This window comes from Platichthys flesus, chromosome 15 (assembly GCF_949316205.1).
Source record: "Platichthys flesus chromosome 15, fPlaFle2.1, whole genome shotgun sequence".
Lineage (NCBI taxonomy): Eukaryota > Metazoa > Chordata > Actinopteri > Pleuronectiformes > Pleuronectidae > Platichthys > Platichthys flesus.
This window is the reverse complement of record NC_084959.1, coordinates 24,065,657-24,088,808: the sequence shown is the minus strand read 5'-3', so window position 1 is coordinate 24,088,808 and position 23,152 is coordinate 24,065,657. Positions and strand designations below refer to the sequence as shown.

Below are 23,152 nucleotides of genomic sequence, written 5' to 3'. Positions count from 1 at the left end.
AATTAGAAATCTCAATATTTTACCATTAAAGATTATATAATGAACAATGAAGGTGATGGAGTTCTTAACAGTGTAACGGTTGGCAAGATTCACTTATGCAATATTAATGACAGAACATTTGTGAAAGAAGAACATTTATTATGAACATAATAAAGTATAAAAACACAAATTACTAAACAATCAAACTAACTAACTAGGAGGTGTGTGAGTGTGTGTGTGAATGTAAATTAGCATGCTTTAAATAATGGTCCCTAAGATAAGAGCACCCCCCCCCTTCTTCTGAGGTTGCTTCATGGGGGAAGGTTTAACTAGGTGGAGACTATGCGTGTGTCTGTGAAGATGTTAATCAGATAATGCAAGAGTCAGAGAGACCTACAAAGGAGGCCTGTGAAGGGTCTAACTAACAGTTACTTACAAATAACTTGTTGCCACAATATCACACCACATATCAAACTTAGAAACACACACCGATCAAATAAACAGTCTTGCTTAGCGTAGTATAATTATTAAGCCCAGATTATGTTACCAGTCCGAGGGAAAGAGGAAAAGAAGTTGCTGTTCAGTTTGCAGTTCTGTGACGTCGCCTGGCTTTGTGGTCGTAGAGTTCTGCATTTGCGATTCTGTCGAGCCGTGTGCTCAGATGCTGGTTGAAGTGCAGGACATCGCGTCGCTACGAGGAGTTTTGTAGAGCTTGAAGGGCGAGGAGATTTCCTTGAAGGGTGAGCAGGGGAGCTGCACCTCTGACCTCCGGTTGTGGCTTGGATAGAGAACGAAGCTGGATCAGCCAGGCCCCCCCCTTGGCGATTAGGAGAAGAGAGGCTGGACAGCCTGCTGGCCTTCGAAGGATTGTAGAAAGAGAAAGATCTTGGGGAGACCTCTCCTTATATTGGCCCCGGTGACCTCACAGGTCTTGGACCAGAGTGACCAATAGGAGTTGACCCTGGTGGTTCTTGACACCTTTGTGTGACATTGCCCAGACCCCAGGACATGCAGCATCCTATTACATCCTCTGGGGGACTGAGTTCCTTGACTTCCTAAGATCAATGGAACCTGTGGCATCTTGGGGGATTGAGTCCACTCCAGCACATGCGGCATGTTTGTTACAAGCTTGACTGAAAGGAGGCCTGTGGTTTGCACAAAAACCATGTCCCAACAACTGTATGAATGTGTGTGTGAATGGGTGAATGGAAAACTGTACTGTAAAGTGCTTTGAGTGGTCATCAAGACTAGAAAAGCGCAATATAAATACAAAACCATTTACCATTTTACAATAAATAAAGTCAGCTGAAAAAAATTACAAAAACTGCTTTATGTGGCCCTTGCAGAACTGTAAAAAACTTCACCAATCATTGCGATTGGTTCTAACGAAATGATTAGCTAGCATTGGCTGCACCTCTCTATGCTCTTACTCTGAATGACTGGATTCTTCAGCTAGGGAAGCAAGCACTGCAGCAGAGACAAGACTGAGAAGAACAAATCACATAAAAGTCGGCTTCTACCAGTTGTCAGGCAGTGTGCATTAATTTGGTTATAGCTTTGACTATGGCTGATGGGTAGGGATAGATGTTGATCACTGCTCCTCTGCGAGTGTCTCTCTATCTGTCAGCAGGGCCTGCTGCACCAGCATGAACCTTTTTACTTTGTCCATAAGCTCCAGCTTATATGGCTCCTACTCCAACTGTTGTCTTGCCAGAACATAGGCTAGTTCAGCCTTGACAAGATGGGCATCTTGTCTTAACGTTTCTAGCTCCAGAGTATTTTTATATTCCTGTTGCAGTTGTAGCAAAATAAGCTGTTTTTGTTGAACCCAGGAGCCATATTGTCCACTTTAACTGGCCCAGTTACCCTGGTGGAGGCGACTTCCGGAACACTATCCATTTCTACAGGTGCTTTTAAACTCCCCCCTAGTACAGGCTAAACCTTTTCCCCACCAATTGGTCCTTTAATGTGGCCAACAATTCATCTTTCTTTTTTGGAAGTTCAGAACTGTAATGGTCAACTACTTTCAAGAACTGATCTTTCTTGTAGGACTTTAGCAAATCATGACTTGGAGACAGAACAAAGTCTCTAATGGAAGCCATTTCACCAGTTCACCTGCAACCTAGAGGCACTTTTAAAACAAGCAATAACTTGAGTCATGTGCAGCATCCGAGATAGCCACGTGTTAGGGTGGCTATTGTCCCGCACATGCTATTTTTGGAGTTGTTAATGTAAAACGCATACATTTAAGTAATCTAACGCTCACCCTGAGAACTTTAATTGCTCAAATAGAATACTCTCGGTCAGGGAAAGGATTTGAAGACATGGCGACATCGAAATATTTCAGAAACCCTCCGCGCTCGTCTACCCGGAAAAGCCCGGCGCATGAAGTTGACCTCGAGGCCGCTGACGCTCCCCTTACAACCATGAACACATCAGATAAGTTGGAAATGCTAATTGCAGAAATTTCAAAGATGAACGACACGCTGCAAAACGTTGCAACCCACGTTTCCTCTATTAAACAAACATCGGCGGAGCTGAATAACACGGTGACGGGAAAAATGTCGCCTATCTATGTTTCCGGACATGTCTAGAGAGCTGGCGCAGAAGAGGAGAGCGTTCACACCGGTTAAGCGCAAATTACACGAGCTCGACATTAGATACATACTGGCTTTCCCCGCAACGTTGCACTTTAAATGGAGAGGAAAAAACCTGAGCTGAAACACTGTCAAAGCCGCGGAGAAAGTCATTAATGAGCAATGATCGGGAGGAGCTATGGACTGAGATGAATGGAGAGGGGTGAGTTGCTGTTTGTACCCGATGTGAGATGGAGGCTGATAAATCAAAATGGGAAGGATTTTACTTTCTTCTCCCACTGCCACAAAAGAATTGATATGTTTCTGATAAGTACTTCCCTGGCAGATAATGTGGCCAACCTTGACATAAAAGCAATCTCCCTTACAGATCATGCACCGGTCGATTTGTTTATAAAAGCCAATCTAAAAAGGAGAGGTAGATGGATGCTAACATTGGCTTAGTGTCGGACTCAACTTTTAAAAAGACAATAGGAGAAGATTTGAAAAGCTTTTTTGAAATTAATATTGAAGATATAACGACTGTGTGGGAAGACTCATAGGCATATATGAGAGGAAAATTTATAGCACAAGCCGCTAAAAAGAAAGGAGAGAATGTTACCAGGATTAAAGATTTGGAGAAGGAGATAAAAGAGAAGGAATTAGACCTGTCGAAACACTTTTCTATGGGAAATTTCAAGAACTTTGTAAGCTTAAATACTCTTTACATAACATTTATAATAAAAAAGCAGAATATGCTCTTTATAGACTGAAAACAAACTTTTACGAAGGTGGGGAAGTTATTAGCCAGACAGTTGAAGGAAAAAATCTTTGCTAATGCCATACCAGTTATAAAACAGAGGGGTGAACAATTTTTTGATGCTAAAGATATAAATAGAATATTTCAACAATATTATGAGAAGTTATATACATCCTCCATGTCTCCTAGTGCCCCACAGGAAAATATGGAACAGTTTCTCCTTAATATAGACGTACCCAAGCTCCCACCTCAGGAGGCAGCTGGTTTGGAAACACCTATAACCGAGGATGAAATAAGGAAGGCAATTTTTTCATTGAAAGATGAGAAGTCACCGGGTTATGACGGGCTGGAATATTATAAAACATTTGCAAATATTGTTATACCTGTTTTACAGAGGGTGTATCAAGAGATATTAGATAAGGGTTGTGTAGCTCCAACTTTTAATGAAGCGGTAATCTCACTAATTCCCAAAACAGGTAAAGATGCAGCAGATCCCTCCAATTTCAGACCTATCAGTCTGCTCAATCTTGATTGTAAGATTCTAACTTCAACTGATAATGTTAGACTCTTGCTACACCTAATGTGGTGAGTAAATCCCAAAATACTCCTATAGCTGCCATCTCCCTAGACGCAGAAAAGGCCTTTGATAGGGTGGAGTGGCAATTTCTGTTCTCCACCCTATCTCATTTTGGTTTCAACTCGTACTTCATTAAATGGATAAAAATGTTGTATAAAAAACCCAAGGCGGCAGTGATGAAAAAATTGAATAATCTCTCCCTTCTTTAATCTGACCCAGGGAACTAGACAGGGATGTTCATTGAGCCTATTACTGTTTATCATCTTTTTAGAGATTTTAGCGGTGTCTGTTAGAGCACACCCTGGAATAAGAGGTGTAAGGGGAGGAGAAAATGAACATAAATTATTAGTATATGCTGATGACATTTTAGCAGTAGTATCCAAACCTCTGACTTCGCTGCCACATCTGATGACACCATCCAATCTTTTTCAGAATTTTCAGGCTACTCCATCAACTGGAGCAAATCCGAGGCAATGCCTCTCTCTAAGTCATGTATTTCATCTATGGTGGAGAAGTTTAATTTTAGATGGGTACGACAGGGAATGAAGTATCTTGGCATCAAACTTCATGAGGATATAGACGAAATAGTGGCACTTAACTTTAACCCTTTACTTCAAAAGATGAACCCTAACCCTAAACTTGATAAGTGGGAAAAACTAAAACTGACATTGTTGAAAAATTTATGTTATAAAAATGATAATTGCCCCGTAATTCAGTTATGTGGCAATGATGCTACCTATCAATATACCATACACCATCTTTAGACAATTGGATGATATAATAAAACGTTTTTTATGGGTTGTAAAAAGACCACAAATTAAATTGAGAAAGTTATGTGCACATAAAGAGAAGGGAGGGCTGGGCCTGCCAGATCTTAGATTGTATTATTTAGCTTTTGAGATGGCTAAAATAGCAAGGTACTGGCAGGCTGCAGAGGTAGAGACAGCTTGGATGAAGGTAGAAAAGGAGATATGCTCGCCTTTCCAACCTATAGAATTATTGTCACAAAGAAGGTCTAACATTACAAATCCAATACTTTTACATTCAAGGGATGTTTGGAGTAAAGTACATAAAATGTTTAAACTTACACATACTCTACAAAAATATTCATCATTGTGGGATAATCCCGATGTGTGCATTGGGAAGAAACACGTGTATTGAAAACAGTGGCACGCTAGAGGTTTAAACACCATTAATGATCTATTTGAAGATGGAGTGTTTTTGTCATATGATAAGCTGTTGCAGAAATTTGATTTGCATTACCTCGAAGCCATACAATATTACCGATAATATGATGAGCGATTATATGAAACTTCCACTCAGAAAATGAAAAGCCTCACAATTTTATAAAATTGCTAATTCTTCTCTCGGCACTGACTCAGACCAGTTAAAGATGATTTGGCAGAGGGACCTTGGTGGAGAGATTTATAGTGATAGATGACCAGTAATTGTGGCTGATTGTGGTAAATATGTGAGAGAGGCAAGGGGAAAACTTAAATATAATGTATTACATAAATACTATTTCACACCATCCAGACTGTATAGGATGAAACTATTGGGTGATGATCTGTGCTGGAAATGCAAGGGGGAAACTGGTACTTTCCTCCACTGTATGTGGGAATGCGTCTTGATTAGACCTTTCTGGACTCAGATTCTAAATATTTTAAGTAACTGGTGTTGGGACCTACAGCCACAGAGACTGTAAACATGAGGCCTTGTGGGAAATTCCGATCCAGCCTCAGGTACTTTGGGGGAGCAAGCCACAGTCGAAACTGTCAATGACCCCTGCTGTGTCTCTAGCCGCGCCTCAGATTTTGAACTCTGACCTTCCTATTGGCCTGAGACCCTTAGCCCTGCTAGAAGGCGGGAGTCACCTCCAAGGTACTATTGAAGGTCAGACACAGCTAAAATAGTTCTTTCCAGTTCCACTCACAATAGAGCTAGCATCTCCAGTTTAGTTCTAAGTGATCCAGAGGAGACAAAGGAAACAAATTCAACAGCTGTTTGATCTTTCTGAAGTTTATTTTAAACTTATCTTTTTGTAGTTCTCTTTTAGTTTAAAGCTACTTTTTCTAATCCAGTTTAAGCTTAACTTATCCTTTTTTAGTACATCGTAAGCTTATACTTTCCTATTTTTCCTTAAAGCTTTTAATCTGAATAGCTTCTTTTTAGTTGCTTTTATTTTCGAATAGAGCGCGGCAGAAACTCCCCCTCTCTCGCTGGCCGAGCACAGAGACACTTTCCCCGCCATCCACGGCCAATCCGGCCACGGTTTCCTTCCTGCAGACAGGCAAAGACCTTGCCAAGGAGAACGAGAAGCATCCTCTCCAATTCGGCCCAGCGTCATCTCGCCGTTGCCCCCGCGGCTCCGCGATCAGCGTCCTGAGGCCAGGACCCCATCCACTTCATCTTTCCGGAATTCGCGCTACTACGGTCGTGCACGAAACCCCGCGAAGAAACACGAAGTAAGAGACATATGTCTGGGCAGAGTCTAGTTTAATACTTAGCGTGTTTTATATGATTGTACTTTTATAGAAAGACCGCCGTTTCGATCTTATTGTGAAAAGCGCGCGGTGACGATCCGGCGCTTCCTGTTTGATTCGTGTTTCCGTCAGGCCGATCTCACAGAAGACGTGCATTTGTTAAAAGACACCTCTCACGTAGCTGGTTTGCCGGCCTCACTGTGTGATCGCCTCTGACGGCGTTTTTAAGATCATCTCCAATCTGTGTTACTGCATGTTTCTCTCTCTCTCTCTCATTTATTCTCTCATATCCGCCGACACACACATCCTCGCCCTCGCACACACACATAGTCACATTACATATAGCCATTCTGATATCAAGGGGGCCTGAACGCAACTCGACACCATTCGGCGCTAAAGCTAAGCTAAGACAAAGAATCCCTTTGTCCTCCCTCAACCTTTGTCTCACGTGTGTTTAAGTCGGCCATCTTTGACCATCTTGACTCTAAGCTACGTGGTCCGTCGACCATTGATTGCAATACACATCGAGGCCCGGCCTCCATTCGGACTCTTAATTCCTTAGGCGACTCCGCCTAGTCCTGGTGTATATTACATCACCGATTTTGTAGTCAAACCCCCAGGGTTAAGCCGGCCCTCTTAAACTTCGTGAGTCATCGACCCCCCTTTTTCCTCTCTCTCTCACACACACACACACGCACACACACACGAACACACACACAGCCCTATCAGAAGGATTGCAGTGTGATTAATTGTGATGAATGTGCTACTTATAGACTGACTTGTTGGTCCCTGTAATCAGGGTGGTGCCCCTTCTCGAGTATTAATACAGATAGTATTATCCTTAAATTGACGATTTTATTGTTTTTAACTAATTATTTCATTATTCTTGGTTGATAACCTTATCATTATTAATTGATAGCTTTTACTTTCTGAATTGGTAATTACTTGTTTTTCATTAGTAGTTGTTATTCATTGATTGATTATTCTTAAGTTTACATTAATTATTTAATTATTCTTAATAAATAGACTTTATCATTCTCAAATTAATGATTTAATAATTCTTAATTGTTGAACTTCCTTATTTACTCATTAATGGTTTCATTGTTATTTGATTACTGATCATCTTCAATTAATAATCTAATTATTTTTAAATAAATAATCTTTATTGTTTCAATAATCATATTCCATGATTATTGATAATTAGCCAACGTCGAGTCCCCCTACTATTGCACAACACTGGCTTGGAGCAGTGATTCCCCTAAGTCCAGAGCTCTGTTTACTGGGGGACGGGTCTCAATTACACAATATAACCAAATGTATTTTTCTGTAATTTCGGTGGGTGCAACAACAGCTTGCCGAGTTATCTTAAGACTTTGGAAGGCGCCAGAAATGCACAGGTGAAAGAATGGGTATGTGCAATGACTGAAACCGCAATCCTATGAATGTATGCTTAGTAGATTGAGTGATGACAGGGAGGAGGGGGTGACCCCTTGGGACAGGTTTTGGAATTACATAAAGGTAAATAATGATCCCCTCTAGGACTCTGGTTTTATTGTTTTGCTGTGTTTCTCCCAAGTTGGATCCTGTAATACTGTATACCTCAGCAACATGTCTATATGATGTATGCTATATCATGTATGGTGGTGTATGCAGGTATACAATGAAGGTATGAGCGGATATCATTATGTACTCACTTTGTTTTGTAATAGCTGCCTATTTTTGGGACAAATATTTGCGAAGTCTGTTATTAGAGTCAATTCTCAACCATATACTACTTGTTCCTGTATAAAGAAACATGTTTTATTTACCATGCCTAAGAAAAGTTCAATAAAAACTTAAGTTAAATAAAAAAAAAAGAAGGAATAACTACATACTAATATAAAATTTGTCGCCACTATCTGACAGGGTGACATGCTGCTTTAAATAAGGATCCCCATCCCTCCGACTAACTGCCTTACCCATTGTAGCTGAGTTACTAATCCCTAGCCTTCATGCGGGTTAGTAGCAGGATAAATTAAGCACAAAACCCAGTAACCCAGTTCACCTGCATCACCCTGAAAATCACCTAGACCAGGGATGTCAAACTTATCTTAGTTAAGGGGCTACATACTGCCCACTTTGATCTCAAGTGGGCCAGACCAGTTAAATCATAGCATAATAACGCATACATAACGACAATATTTCTCTATGTTTAAATCATTGGTGAAGGGTTTTTGGATGATAAACACTATTTTAAGGATAAACTAGAAATATAAAGAGCAAAACCCAGACATTAGCTCACTGTTTATCTGCATGGGCTCTGCTCGCCAGATTTCCTCGCTTTCCCTTGCGATGTCTGCCTCCGAAGCAGACATCGCATTTACGCTGGTTTTGAAGCAATTACTGGATCTAAATCTGCTGAAAGATCGGTAATCCTATCTGTTACAGTATTCCTCGTTAGGCTTATTTTTGCAAAAGCCTGCCGCTTCTCGGGGCACACGGTTTCTGCAGCCTTTAGCATGCATGTTTTCACAAACTCACCCTCACAGTATGGCTCTCTGGGTGATGCTATTTCATTAGCAATAAGGTATCTAGCTTTCACTGCTGCATCACTTATCTCTCGGGTCCGGGTTAAAACGGACTGTTGTATCTTTAGCCTTGCTAGCAGGTAATTTATCTTCGCTTTTCTCAGTTGTCCTTGGAAGTAGTCGTATTTTTCTCCATGGTGAGTCTCATAGTGGCGATTAATATTATATATTCTTTGAGCACAGAAACTTGCTCCGAACACAACAAAGACACAGTATTTCCAGTTGCCTTTGTAAAATAACAGGATGTGGTAAATTTTTCTTGGAAAATTCTGCACTCTGTGTCCACTTTTCTCTTTTCTGACAGACACATTTCGGGCTGAGGGTGTCACGCTTTTGACAGCAAAAGACGGGAAACATTAAAAAAAGCAGGTTGATGTCAACTGCTGTTTAATTATGGTTCTCAGTGTAAATCGCTACTCTTACTCTATTTGTTTTAGAGTCTATGGCATGCTCTTACTGATTACGGTCTTGATTTTTTTCTCAGTACTAGACAAGCATTTCGCCAGAGACCCTTACCAAAACAGTAATTACAGACGCGATTGGGGTCCAGCTTTCGCCAAAAACCCGGCTCTGCTTTAACTGAATACTTTCTGTCCCTTCTGACCAAAACTTACTAGAGTTAGCCCTAACCGTACTCTCTTGGAACCAGAAACTCCACGACCACGGCTCTCACCAAAATACACTTTATGGGTCAGAACAAACTCATCTGCCAATCTGGCAGCATCTGAAACCCTACTTCCTTGCTTTTCCTGAATGTGAGTAACAACACGGTCAGGCAAAGTAATTCTGAACTTTTTAAGCAAGACTAGTTCTTGAAGATCCTCCATAGTATTTACCTCAGAAGCAGCAAACCAGCAATTAAAGTTAGTGAGTTAAATCGCGAGCAAACTCAATGTGAGACGGCTTTTCTTTTCTGAGTAATCTGAACCGCTGATTATAAGCTTCTGATACCAATTCATGTGTCCTAAGTACAGCAGCTTTTACCAACTGGTAGCTACCACCAGGGGTGGACTGGCCATCTGGCATACCGGGCATCGTCCCGGTGGGCCGTTGACCCAATGTGGGCCGGTCTGGTCCGCTATGTTTTTTTGTTTTTGTTTTTTTTCTCTTCTTCCTCTCTAAATTCCCGCCAATTGGACCGGCCAATTGGCTACAGAGGGCTAGCAGTGTGTTGCAAGCATCGACACATATTATTGGTCTATTGTTTGTCATTGTCAATCAATCATGGGCTGACAGGCTCAGAGAGCCCTGACAGTGCTGTCAATCACAATACAAACCAGGGTGGGGCGGGACCTCATGGCATTGGCGGGGGGAGTCGCGGGACGGGTTGCTGCTGAGACAGAAACTTAAAATGGATAATAAGAGTAAAAACCGACCGGGGAGCGCTGAGAAACATCGGGATAAAAAGCTGAAGTCTCTGTAGGTGGAGGCTGCTAATTGTGCCAAACTGACGGACCTATTTGGTGCCGGGTTCACCAGCCCAGCAGCAGCAGGTGCGCCGGAAGACGAGCGAGGAGGACTCGACAAAGATGAGCGAGTGGAGGCAGACATGGTAAGTAACGTTGGCCTGGGGCTGGCTAGGCTACATTGTTGAGACATGTCCAAAACAAAGTAGAAAACGTTTTTGATTTGTTTTAATATGCCGAATTGTGATATTATGGGTTATTATTGTTCAGATGATTAAGCTAAGCTAGCTAAGAGCTGCTAACGTCGTTTACTGTTGCCATAGCAACAGAAAACTTTCTGAGCTGTAAATAGAGATGACAGTGCTTATGTGTTGATCCTTAATGGTGTGATCATGTACACTAAATGATCAATTATTCTCCATTACAGGTTGTTGTGATATATTTGATGAGTCGTTCTCCCTCTGTTTTATATGTGTACATTTGGGACCACTGTTGAGTTTGGTAAGTTTATCATTTATTTTATAATGTATAAATTCATACTTCATAATTATAATAATTTTCAAAAGGTTTTAAAAGAAACACTCATCCAAAAAGTTCTCAACTCTAGGTGCAGGACAGAGGAAAACATTTTCTTTATTTTTCAGACATTATAATGTATCCATGTCCTTCTCAGGTTGACCACTTGACATGTGAGAGCCTGAGGAGTTGTTCCCCCTCTGTCCATGTTCGAGGACTTACTCTCTGTCTGCCATCACTCTCTGCCTTCACTGTACCAAAGTTTGTCTGTTGAGTCTCCTCTAGTCTGGTGAGTTTAATCATTTTTTATGTTTTATGAAATCATACTTTATTTGTGATGATTAGAGACATTATAATGTATCCATGTCCTTCTCAGGTTGACCACTTGACATTGAGAGCCTGAGGAGTTGTTTTCCAGACACAGGTAGAGCTGGCAGGGGCGTCACCCTGGGCCTGCCCTTTTGGGCTGGGCTTCAGCCTTTGTTTTTCTTTGCTTCTGCACCTTACAACATACATCACACCTTATTTTCACACATCCAAACACTGTTAACACCACTGACGCGTAACATATTTTACACATCTCAATACGTAGTTAGAGCTATCTTGATTTGGAGTTAAATAAATTTACTTTTGGCTTGAGAGGTTTGTGTGTGGCCTCCCTTCTTGTTGCCATCTTTGAGCTAGGTGGTAACAGTAGTATTCATGAGAGAAGACGCCGCAAGATTTGTGGACTTCTATTTGGTGTCCGCTGATAATGTAGTGGGCTGGTCTGGACAGACAATGCCAGGGCTGAATTTTTGTCCCAGTCCACCCCTGGCTACCACTATCAATAGCACTCAAGGCAGATAAAGTCTCCTGGGCCTTGCCAGTGAGCAACCATTTAAGAAGCTCCGCGTCTGACCAATTTCGTGACACTGCTTAACTCTTAAGAGCTGCTTTTAGTTATGCTGCTATAGGTCTAGAACAGGGGTTCTCAAACTTTTGCTAGCTGGGCCCCCCCACGCCGCACGCCACCACCGCCCTCAACTACACCACAATATATAGATAGATAGATACCTTGGAGACGGTGCTATGCTTGGAGATGGTGGATTGTTGTTGCTGGAGGCCATCATATTTTCCTTTTAATGAAGTCCACAGGCTACTCTTTCAAGTCTGGCTGTTTGGTGTCGAGGTGCCTTTTTAATTTGCATGGCTTCATGCTGTCATTTGCGAGCACCTCTGCGCACAAAACACACTGAGGACGTTGCTCAGTCGTGCCAGTGACGGTGAAACCAAACTGCAAATGGCTTTCGTCATATTTGCGAAGCTTTGGCTTCTTCGCAACTGGCACATCGTTTGCCTGACTTTTACGAATGAGAAACTTGTCCAAAGTTGAATTTGTTTGCTGATAGTGTGTGTGATGTTAATAAAGTTCTAATTGCAACATTGTGGTCTTGTGAGTGTGTTTATATGTGTGGCTGTGAGCGACTTGCACACGAATAATGAAGAAGGCTGTGCTAGGCAATGGTTCCTAACAAAACGAACAGTACAAAATGTAGACAGGGACAGCACAGAATAGTATTCAAGTGTTGGTGTTTTATTTGTTGCAACACGGTGGATGATTGAAGATGTAAAGGTAGGCGTTAAGGGAAAAAGGGCTAGCTGCAGTTGGAAGAAGTTAGCTAGCTATAAGGGCTGCTCTTGGGGCTATGAGCTACGAATAGGCCTGCTGCAAGTGCAGGAAGGTTTTACTAAGGAAGGAGTGAGTCTTTAGGGCGGCTGTGGCTGAGGGCCAAGATGCTGAAACCTGAATGGCCCCCATAAAATAACAAAGTGCTGCGAATAGATGCACTGTATGAATGTGTGTGTTTTTTTTGTTTTTGTCTGTGACATTGCGCAGACAAAAACAAAAAAGTGTCCAGGTCCCCCCAAGGAACCACTCGTCTAGAAGGGACACATGACACACAGAGCTTCTCTTTCCAGCTTATCCTTCCTCTTCTCAAATAATTATCCCAGTAAAGGTAATTTATTGGGGTGGCATAAAAATGATTTTTACATGAACATAAAAATGTGTTTGAATAGGAAATACGGGGCAATATAAAGGCGAAGCTTACAGTGTAACAAATTTTGAAATGTAGTGCAAAATAGAGACTATCATCTAAATAAAAGATTGTTATTTCATTTTTATGCTAAAAGTTGTTTTTAAACTTTGTGTGTATAGTTGCGTGTATTAATTGTAGCTGACTGTTTGCTTTATATTGTATCTAGGCCCTGCTACTGAAGAGTTGTGATGATTATAAAGGCAATGATCTATCTGTAATAAAAATGTCCCATCTACCGACTATAAGGGACTACCCATGGCGCGGTTTACCTGCTGTACCTGGAACACGGAGGCGAGGACGAAGGTAAAGAGGGCCGCGAGCCGGCGTCCTGGTCCGGCTGAGGAAACGTGAAAACCGGCCTCCTCTACCAAGCATTCTTCTGGCTAATGTCCAGTCCCTGGAAAACAAGCTGGATATACTTCGTAACAGGATGGCGTTTCAACGTGACATCAAGTTTGTAACGTGATGGTTTTCACGAAGACTTGGCTCAACCCCTCAATTCCAGACTCCGCCATTGTTCCCGAGGGGGTCTCCATTCACCGCCAGGACCAGACACCAAACTCAGGTAAGAGCAAGAGAGGGGGTGTCTGCTTCATAGTGAATAATCTATGGTGCTCTGATGTGAGAATTATTTCTTCAGGCTGTACTCCAGACCTGGAGCACCTCATGATCAGATGCCGACCTTATTACATCCCGAGGGAGTTTACATCGGTCATTCTAACAGCGGTGTACATCCCGCCCAGCGCCAACACTAACCAGGCACTGGACGAGCTGCATGCGGTGATCGGCAGGACAGAGACATAACGGCTCGAGGCTGCGTTTATCGTGGCCGGGGATTTTAACAACGCCAAGATGAGGAAAGTCCTGCCGAGATACTTCCAGCACATCAGCTGCCCGACGCGCGGGGCGAACATGCTGGATCATGTTTACACTCCCTTCCGGGGAGCGTATAAGGCCCTCCCCCGCCCCCCATTCGGCAAATCAGATCACGTTTCCGTCCTGCTGATGCTGTCCTATAGGCAGAAACTCAAGCGTGACAGACCGGTGACTCGGACCATTCAGCGGTGGACCGATCAATCAGACTCGGCTCTTCAGGATTGCTTCAGCACAACGGAGTGGTGCGTGTTCCAGGATGATGACATCAACACGTACATGGACGCGGTCATCTGCTACATTAGCAAATGCATTGATGACGTCGTACCCAGGTAGGGTAGACCGTGTCACGCGAAATCAATGCTTTCTCAAAAAAAGGTTGGTCGCTCTCTATATCCTGGAGCCCCAGGCAGCCAAACGAACATTACTTGACAGTTCAGCTCGCTACTGTTGCCACAACCCCCTCTCAGTTGAACTGCTGACTAGGTTGTTGTCAACTTTTTCGTTGTTGTCATTACAGCGCACGCACGTGCATACCAGATGCACACTGGGAAGGAACTTTTAGATGTGCGCTTTCCAATTCCAAAAATGGCGGAGTCTGAGGCATCGCGATCTCCAATTAAAAAGAAGGTGAGAAGGTGTGGGTACAAGAAAGACTGGGAAAATGAATATTTGTGGCTGAAAGGTATTCAGGGGGATACCGAGAGGGCTTTTTGTGACCTTTGCAAAACGTCCTTCTCAATCGGACATGGAGGGGAATACGATATTAAATGACACAGACTCACGGACACTCACAAGAAACGTGTCCAACAGAAAGAGACATCCAAATTTATGGATGCTTTCCTCCGACCTAAAAACGACTGTCTAGCTGACAAAGTGACTGCTGCAGAGGTGACCAGTGTGTATCACACTGTCCAACACACTACATCATATCGAGCAGGAGATTGTGGCACAAAGCTAGCCCCAACGATGTATCCAGACTCTGACATTGCCAAGAGGACGGCCTGTGGTCGGACGAAGGCAGCAGCCATTGTCACGGATGTACTTGGCCCTGCCTCTGTCGAAGATTTCTTGAAAGTCCTCAGAAGACCACTGAATGAGCAACGAGAGGCAACCAAAGGTAAAGTTATGTTCATGGATGTTACATTGTTGTGTGTTAGCTATTTGTGTAGCGTTAGCTAGCTAATGTTAGCTAATCATCTTCTGCTGTATGTTAAAAGTCAACTTTTCCTTCAGTTCACTGAAATTGCATTCTTAGTTAACATAATGCTGCTCATCCATGCCTTCGTGAAACCAGGCTCTGTGTATCCTTACATGATTGTGAGCAACATTTCACTATTCGTTATCTCCCAAACTAAACAAACAAAACAACTATAATTTTTTAAAGGTATAAATATTTCTATAGATAATATATCTTGAATTTTTTATAATAATCTGTTTTTAGAGAATCTCTTTTAAATTCACCCCATCTGTGTGTGTGTCTCTACAGCCCACACGCCATTCTTCTCAGTGGCTTCAGACGCCTCCAATCATGGGACCACCAAGCTCTTCCCACTGTCAGTGCGTTACTGGACGCCAGACTTGGGAGTACAGACGAAGGTCCTAGATTTCTATGATGACAGTGATGAAACATCTGCCGCAATCCACAACCAGATAGTCACCAAGCTGGAGGAAAACGGACTGCGACTAGACATGATATCTGCGTATTCTGCTGACAATGCTAGTGTGAATTACGGGAGATACAACTCTGTCTTCCAGAAACTGAAAGAGAACAACAATTGCCTTTTGAAGGCAAACTGTGTGGCCCACATTGTTCACAACAGTGCAAAACACGCAGGAGATCGGCTAAATATCGACATTGAAAATGTCGTCAACAAGACCTTTAGCCACTTCTCCTCATCTGCCAAACGCACTGAGGAACTTAAGTCAATTCACACCTTTGTGGAGATAGAGTACCAGCCCCTGCATAGAAATGTGCCCACAAGATGGCTGAGCTTGTGGCCTGCAGTGAAGAGGCTTCACGACAGCTGGGCTCCTATCAAGACCTACTTTCTCTCATTGGGAGAGGACGGGTGCCCAAAGTCACTATGGCGGCTGTTCAAGGATGACCAGGATGGTGAGGGCAACCCCCTTGATCTACAGGTAATTCATTTTAATTGCACTCAACTTTTTTTTTTTCATCTAAGTATTATTACATGAAACAGGGATTAGAGAAATGATGATAATGCAAACAGTGCCAGCACACAGGATCATTGACTCTCTTTACGTATTTTAGGTTTACCTGTCCTTCCTCAGCAATGCGCTGAAGATTTTCCACGACACTGTGCTGGCGCTGGAGCAAGAGGATGGGACTGTCTGTGAGCTCTACAATACGATGTTCACCCTAAAAACCAATCTACAGCTACGACAGAGTGATGGTTTCTTTGTGGCCCAGACAGATGTACTCCTCCAGCAGTTTCGAGACAGACAGGCCGCTGTGCTCAGAGAGGACATGTGCAACTTTTACCAGTCCTCTCTCACCTACCTGGAGCAGCGCTATGACTTCTCAGACTCCAACTACCAGAAGAAATTGGCTAGCCTGGCACTAAAGAACAGCCCATTCAACTTCTCCCATCTCTGTGAAGCTGTAGAGGTCCTGCAGCTAAGCAAGAAGTTGGACATGGATGCGCTATATGATGAGTATTGTGTCGTTCTGCCACACCAACAGGCCCTCGTGCAGTCTGGAGCTCCAGTTGGGGAGAAGTGGGCCACCTTACTCAAGCACACACACACACACCAAACATGACAGCATTAGCTTCTTTCCTCTTGAGTGTACCAATCACCAATGCTTCAGTGGAGAGGGTCTTTTCACTGATGACAGAATGCTGGACGGACACAAGGAACAGATGTTCGGTAAACCTCATCAAGTCAGAAATCCAGGTGAAGAGCAACTTCACATTCAGTTGCAAGGACTTCTACACTTATGTATTAAAAGAGAAGGTTCTCCTCAATGCTGCACGCTCCAACAAGAAATACAAGTTCAAGAAGAAACCTGAAGGTAAGAAACCTAGTTATGTAAGACCCCATTTGTCTAAGATGAAGTTTGATGTGCAAATGTGTCAAAATATGTCATTGTTTTGCATAGGATTGTATCTTGGCACCTTTTTGTGTTGTTGTCAGCTTGTGATGGTGATGGGTTTGCACTCCTCTGTCTATACTGGAAAACCATTTGGAAGCTTATCATAAAAATTAATGTTGCTTTAATTCTGTCTCTTATCTTTCTTCCTTATTTGATTCAGATGCTGGTGAAGAGGTTTGAGTCCTAAAGGTGTCCCCAACGTCCTAAAGATGTCCCCAGAACACTGAACAGTTTTTTTTCCTGCGCCTGCCTTAACTAACATGCAAGTTCACCATCCTTCCTCCCCCTTCTCGTTCCATGAACCTCTGGAGTCGTGAGTTCAAGACCTTTTTTTTTTTAAAACTGTTCCTGTGGTGTTGAGCAACTACAATTCCTGTTAATCCTATAATTTTACATTATTTTTAAGTGAATAAATTGTAATGAAAAATAAATAAAATTAAATAGCTAAAGTAAATCGTGAGTGGAAGTGCATCTGTGTGTCAATTCATTGAATGTTCAAAGTATTATGAATCTTTATTTAGAAGAAAATACACATCGGTTGGCCTATTCAAGAGCATTAATCAGTAATTGCACATGTTTAGGGGAATACAGCATTATTAATATACCATGTAAGGTGGTATGTGCTAGAAATGTGAGTCAGTGAGTCTGCCCGTGAGGTGGGGGACCCGCCGCGCCAGGCAGTGTCCCCCATTGTCCCCCCAAAACATACCCCTTGTCCCCCCTTGGGCTTATTAGCAGGTGGTCACCCTATACCCAGGATTACTGTAAAAACATTTCCCAACCAGAAGCCCTGGATAGATGGTGACGTCCATGCTAAACTCAAAGCAGGGACTGCTGCCTTCATCTCGGGGGATCTGGAGGAATACAAGAAATCCAGGTACGCGCTACGGAGTGCAACAAGCAGTGCTAAGAGACTCTACAGGGACAAAGTGGAGTCCCATTACAAGGCCTCCAACACAAGGAACATGTGGGCTGGACTGAGAACCATCACAGACTACAAAGCCAAGACCAGCAGTGTTGATGAGGTGTCTGCAGCTCTCCCAGAGGATCTGAACACTTTTTATGCACGCTTTGAGAGTAGCTCCGCGGCTGCGGAGATCGAAGAGGCCCAGGAAGACCGCTGCCCCCCAGTCATATCCAGGGCAGACGTGTGGAAATCCCTCAACCGGATCAACACACGCAGGGCACCTGGACCTGATGGGATCCCTGGCCGAGCTCTCAAGGTGTGTGCAGATCAGCTGGCAGATGTGTAAACAGACATCTTCAACCTGTCACTGCTCCAGTCTGTAGTCCCTGCATGCTTCAAGAAGACAATCATTGTCCCTGTTCCTAAAAAAATCCTCTGCCTGAACAACTACCGCCCAGTAGCACTCACTTCCATCATCATGAAGTGCTTTGAGCGGCTGGTCCAACCATTCATCACCTCCTCCCTCCCTGACTCTCTGGACCCTCTTCAGTTTGCCTACAGGTCATATAGGTCGACTGCAGATGCCATCTCCCTCACCCTCCACACTGCCCTCTCCCACCTGGACCAGAGGGACACATATGTGAGAATGCTGTTCATCGACTACAGTTCAGCATTCAACACCATCGTGCCCCTGAAGCTCGTCACCAAGCTCAGAGACCTTGGGCTCAACATCGCCCTCCGTGAGTGGATCCTGAACTTCCTGACAGGAGCTGATCGTGGACTACAGGAAGAGACGAGGAGAAGAACACGCCCCCCTCTCAATCAACGGGGCCACGGTGGAGCGAGTCAGCAGCTTCAAGTTCCTCGGGGTCCACATCACTGATGACCTGACCTGGACCCATTACACAGACTCCATCAGGAAGACAGCCAAACAGCGGCTCTTCTTCCTCCGCAGGCTGCGGAAGCTCCACATGGACTCCAGGATTCTCTGTAACTTCTACAGATGCACCATAGAGAGCATCCTGACTGGCTGCATCACCGCCACCGCTACCATCCATAGAGGACCTCTACGCCCAGCGGTGCAGGAAGAAGAGCAGCCGGATTATTAAAGACCCCTTTCACCCCAGCCATAAACATTTTTGCCTGCTGCCATCTAGCCGACGGTACCGCAGCATCCGGGCCCGCACCACCAGGCTCAGAGACAGTTTAAACTCCTCTCCGTGACATATCTGCATATTTGCACTTTGGTTGTTTTATTTTCTCCTCAGTTGTTTATATATAATTAGATATATATACATTATTTTCTTTTTTAAATTTTGATATTCAATTTTATTCTATTTTACACTATTTCTATCTTATTTTATTGTATAGGTTGTAATTACTTGAGCATTGTTAGAAGAGAGCCTGAGACTCAAGCATTTCACTGCCAGCGACTGCTTAATGTTATTGTTGTGCATTTGACAATAAAAAAATCTTGAATCTTGAATCTTGTGTGTCATAAATGAGCTACACAATTCTTTTATATAATGAACTAATCAACGAGTAGATTTTAGTCTGGAGGAGGTGGAGGAAGATCTAATAATAATAATTGCCTGTAGTGGCAAATAGATCAACCAGATCCACCACTGGGGAGCAGAGCGGCTGATGTCTATAGATCCCATAGTTGTCTAGCAGGCAGGTGGTACAGTGAGGAGAATGGAAGAAGAAGACCTGAGAGTTATGGAGGGTGTATCAATGTGAAGAAGTTTGTAAAGTTATAAAGGAGTGAGATTATGGATGGCCTCAAAGGTGAGGCGCAGAATCTTAAAATCACTACGGTTTTTGACAGGGAGCCAATGAAGTTGCTGAAGGAGTGACGTGAATAATGGAGGGGGTTCTGTTGATGATACGAGTGGCAGAGTTATGGACTAGTTGAATTTTATGAAGGAAAGAGAGAGACTAAACAGCGCCATTTACGCCATGTTTTTAGCCTAAATGTCCTCTAATGGCCTCCTCCAAGGTGCTTTCAAGGACCCTCGGGCACACCAAAATTACTATATAGGTAGTTAGCAAAGTTAAAAGATATGGAGTTATTGCTAGTGTAAAGGTTGGCAGAATTCACACTTTACAACATTAATGAAGACATTTGTTAAAGAAAAACATATATTATGAAGATAATGGTGCCAGTATAGAAAAAGTAGTTAGTTGTATCCAAAGAAAGACTGTGAAGAGCACAACATAACTAAAATTAACTTTCAAATAACTAATTACCAAATATCACAACACAAATTAAACTTATAAACATCACATGAATAGAATTGAACAGTTTTTGATTAGCCTAGTTTTATTATTAAGCCCAGTTTGTTACCCATCCATGAAAAGAAAAGGGGAAAAAGGCTGTTTGAAGTCCAGTGAAGTGGTGTTGCTGGTGTGTGGCACAGGTTCTTGTGGTTCTGCTGTATGATGCAGCTCTTGTGCTGAAGTTCTTAGTCAGGCTCTGGCATCGCTGCCTTTTGGAAGGTTTTAGCAGTCTGCTCCAGGCAGGCCTGCTTGAAGGTTGGGAGGGTTTGTGTAGGGAGGAAGATGCCTTGGCTGGGTGAGCTCGAGAGCTAAACCTCGCCAGGAGAAGTTAGTAGAAAAATAGAAAGAGAGAGGGAGCCGGGCTTACATTGACCTGTGACCTCATGGGTCACGGGGCCATATATATATATATATATACATATATATATATATATATATATAAATATTTTTTTTTTTTACATGTCATTTAGCTGACGCTTTTGTCCAAAGCGACTTACATTTTTAGTACACTCAACATTAGACGATGTTTGGTGACAAGCTTCAGGGGCCAATGGTATTGAACGCTGATCTGGACAGCATTCTTACATATGAGTCCCTCTGGTCCAGATTGGAGAGGGCAGTGTGTAGGGTGAGGGAGATGGTATCTGCATTGGGGGGGGTTCCAATCACAACGGGTTTATGTTGTCATCGGAACGGGACCAATGATGGTCTCCTTGAAACATGCAGGGACTACAGAGTGGAGCAGGTTGAAAATGTCTGTGAGCGCATCTGACAAGTGATCTGCCAACACCTTGAGGGCTCTGCCATGGATTCCATCAGGTCCAGGTGCCTTGCGTACAGCGGAAGCAGTCTCGACAAATTTCTTCCATTTGCATGTAGTGTGTGTGTGTGCATGTGTGTGGGACCAACAAAGAAGTCTTATTCTAATGCGGAATATAAACCGCTGTTATAACAAGCGATGTAAACTTTTACCCTGGTCTAATGCTCCTGACCTTCTTCCTTTTCTCGCCCATCTTATCAACACTTCTCTGTCAACTGGCTGTTTCCCTAACTCTTTGAAGGAGGCAAGAGTAAACAATCTGCTGAAGAAACCCGACCTCAACCCGTCTGAAGTAAACAACTACAGACCTGTCTCTCTTCTCCGCTTTCTTTCTTAAACTCTCGAGCAAGTTAACTTTAATCAACTCTCTTCCTATCTCCACCATAAAATCCTTCTTGACACTCACTAGTCTGGTTTCAAGACTCAACTGAGACTGCCCTCATTGCTGTCTCTGAGCAACTTCACATTGCTAGAGCAGCCTCTCTCTCCTCTGTTCTTATCAATCTAGACCTTTCTGCTGCATTTGACACAGTAGACCACCAGATCATTATTTCCTCCCTTCAGGACCTGGGTGTCTCAGGCTCTGCTCTCATCCTACCTCAACGATCAGACCTACTGTTTAACTTGGAGAAGATATGTCTCTGAACCTCGTCTTCTCACTATTGGGGTCCCTCAACGTTCCATCCTGGGTCCCCTCCTCTTCTGTCTGTATACCAACTCTCTCAGCTCTGTCATTCACTCACATGGCTTTTCCCACCATAGCTATGCCGATGACACCCAACTAATCCTCTGTTTTCCGCAATCTGAAACACAGGTAGCAGCACAAATCTCTGCCTGTCTGACTGACATCTCTCAGTGGATGTCCGCACACCACCTGAAAATTAACCTTATGGTTAACAGTTTTTTTTTTTTGTTGTGGGTAATCAATACAAAGCTATATAATTATACAATTACAGCTTACCCCATGCAGCAGAAGTACATACATTAAGATTGACTTCAGAATGTATATCCATATATATATATATATATATACACATAAGTAAATAGGAATATTATATTATAACAACACATGTAAATACAACAATGCTGCAAGACAAAGAAAAGAATGATAGAGGACAATTAAATTAAAGGGGAGGGGGGGAGGGGTTGTTGACATCTAGTCTTCCTCCTGTGGTGGGCTTTGTATGCTCATAATATGACAGGAACGGGGTCCAGGTTCTCTTATAGTTCTGTGTGGAGCCTTTCAGAGTGTATCTCATTTTCTCAAGTTTTAGGAAGGACATGGTGTCTCTAATCCATCTACTGAATGTGGGAGGTTTCTGTTCCATCCATAAGAGTAATATAAGACGTCTGGCAAGCAGAGAGGTGAAAGCTATGACAACGTGGGCCCTACCCTTATGAGGACGGGTTTCAGCAGTAAAGCCAAAAATGGCGCATAATGGGTTTGGAGGAAAGACCACACCAACAATTGTTGAGTAAGCCTGAAAGATATCTGCCCAAAGTTTTCTGAGGAGAGGGCAAGACCAGAACATATGTATGTAGCTGGGGCAAGAGGGGTTAACATCAGGGGAAATCTTGGCAGATTTAGCCCTGGTCCAGTGAACTCTCAGGATGATTTTAAATTGAATTAAGCTGTGTCTGGCGCAGGGGGATGATGTGTGAACTAAGTTTAGCGCAGCCTGCCACTGATCTTCTCTTAGTACCACCCCTAGCTGAAAATTAACCTTGACAAGACTGAACTACTTTTCCTTCCAGGGAAAGGCTCTCCCACCCACGACCTGACTATTATCTTAGACAACTCTGTATTAGACCCCACCCAGACTGCTAGGAACCTGGGCGTTACAGTCGATAGTTAACTCTCCCTACTGCCAACAATACTGCAACAACAGATTCCTGTAGATAAACACTGCATGACATGAGGAGAATACGTCCCCTTCTCACTCAGAAGGCACCGCAGATTCTGGTCCTGGCTCTGGTCACCTCACGCTTAGACTATTGTAACTCCCTCCTGGCAGGTCTATCTGCTAGTGCTATCCGACCTCTGCAGCTCATCTAGAATGCAGAAGCTTGACTGGTCTTTAACCTACCAAAATTCAATCACACTACTCCACTCCCTTCACTTGATAACAGTGGCTGTCCGCATCCATTTTACAACATTAGTACTTGCGTACCATGCTGCGAACGGATCAGGTCAAGTCTACATGGTTTAAAT

The 23,152-nt window shown here is 43.2% G+C and overlaps 1 protein-coding gene across 1 annotated transcript in view; it reads right to left on the bottom strand.

The window, feature by feature from the left end:
* Window positions 1-23,152, bottom strand: part of LOC133969742 (dual specificity calcium/calmodulin-dependent 3',5'-cyclic nucleotide phosphodiesterase 1A-like) — a 234,058-nt gene that overhangs the window by 65,162 nt on the left and 145,744 nt on the right. The gene's annotated exons all lie outside the window — the stretch shown is intronic.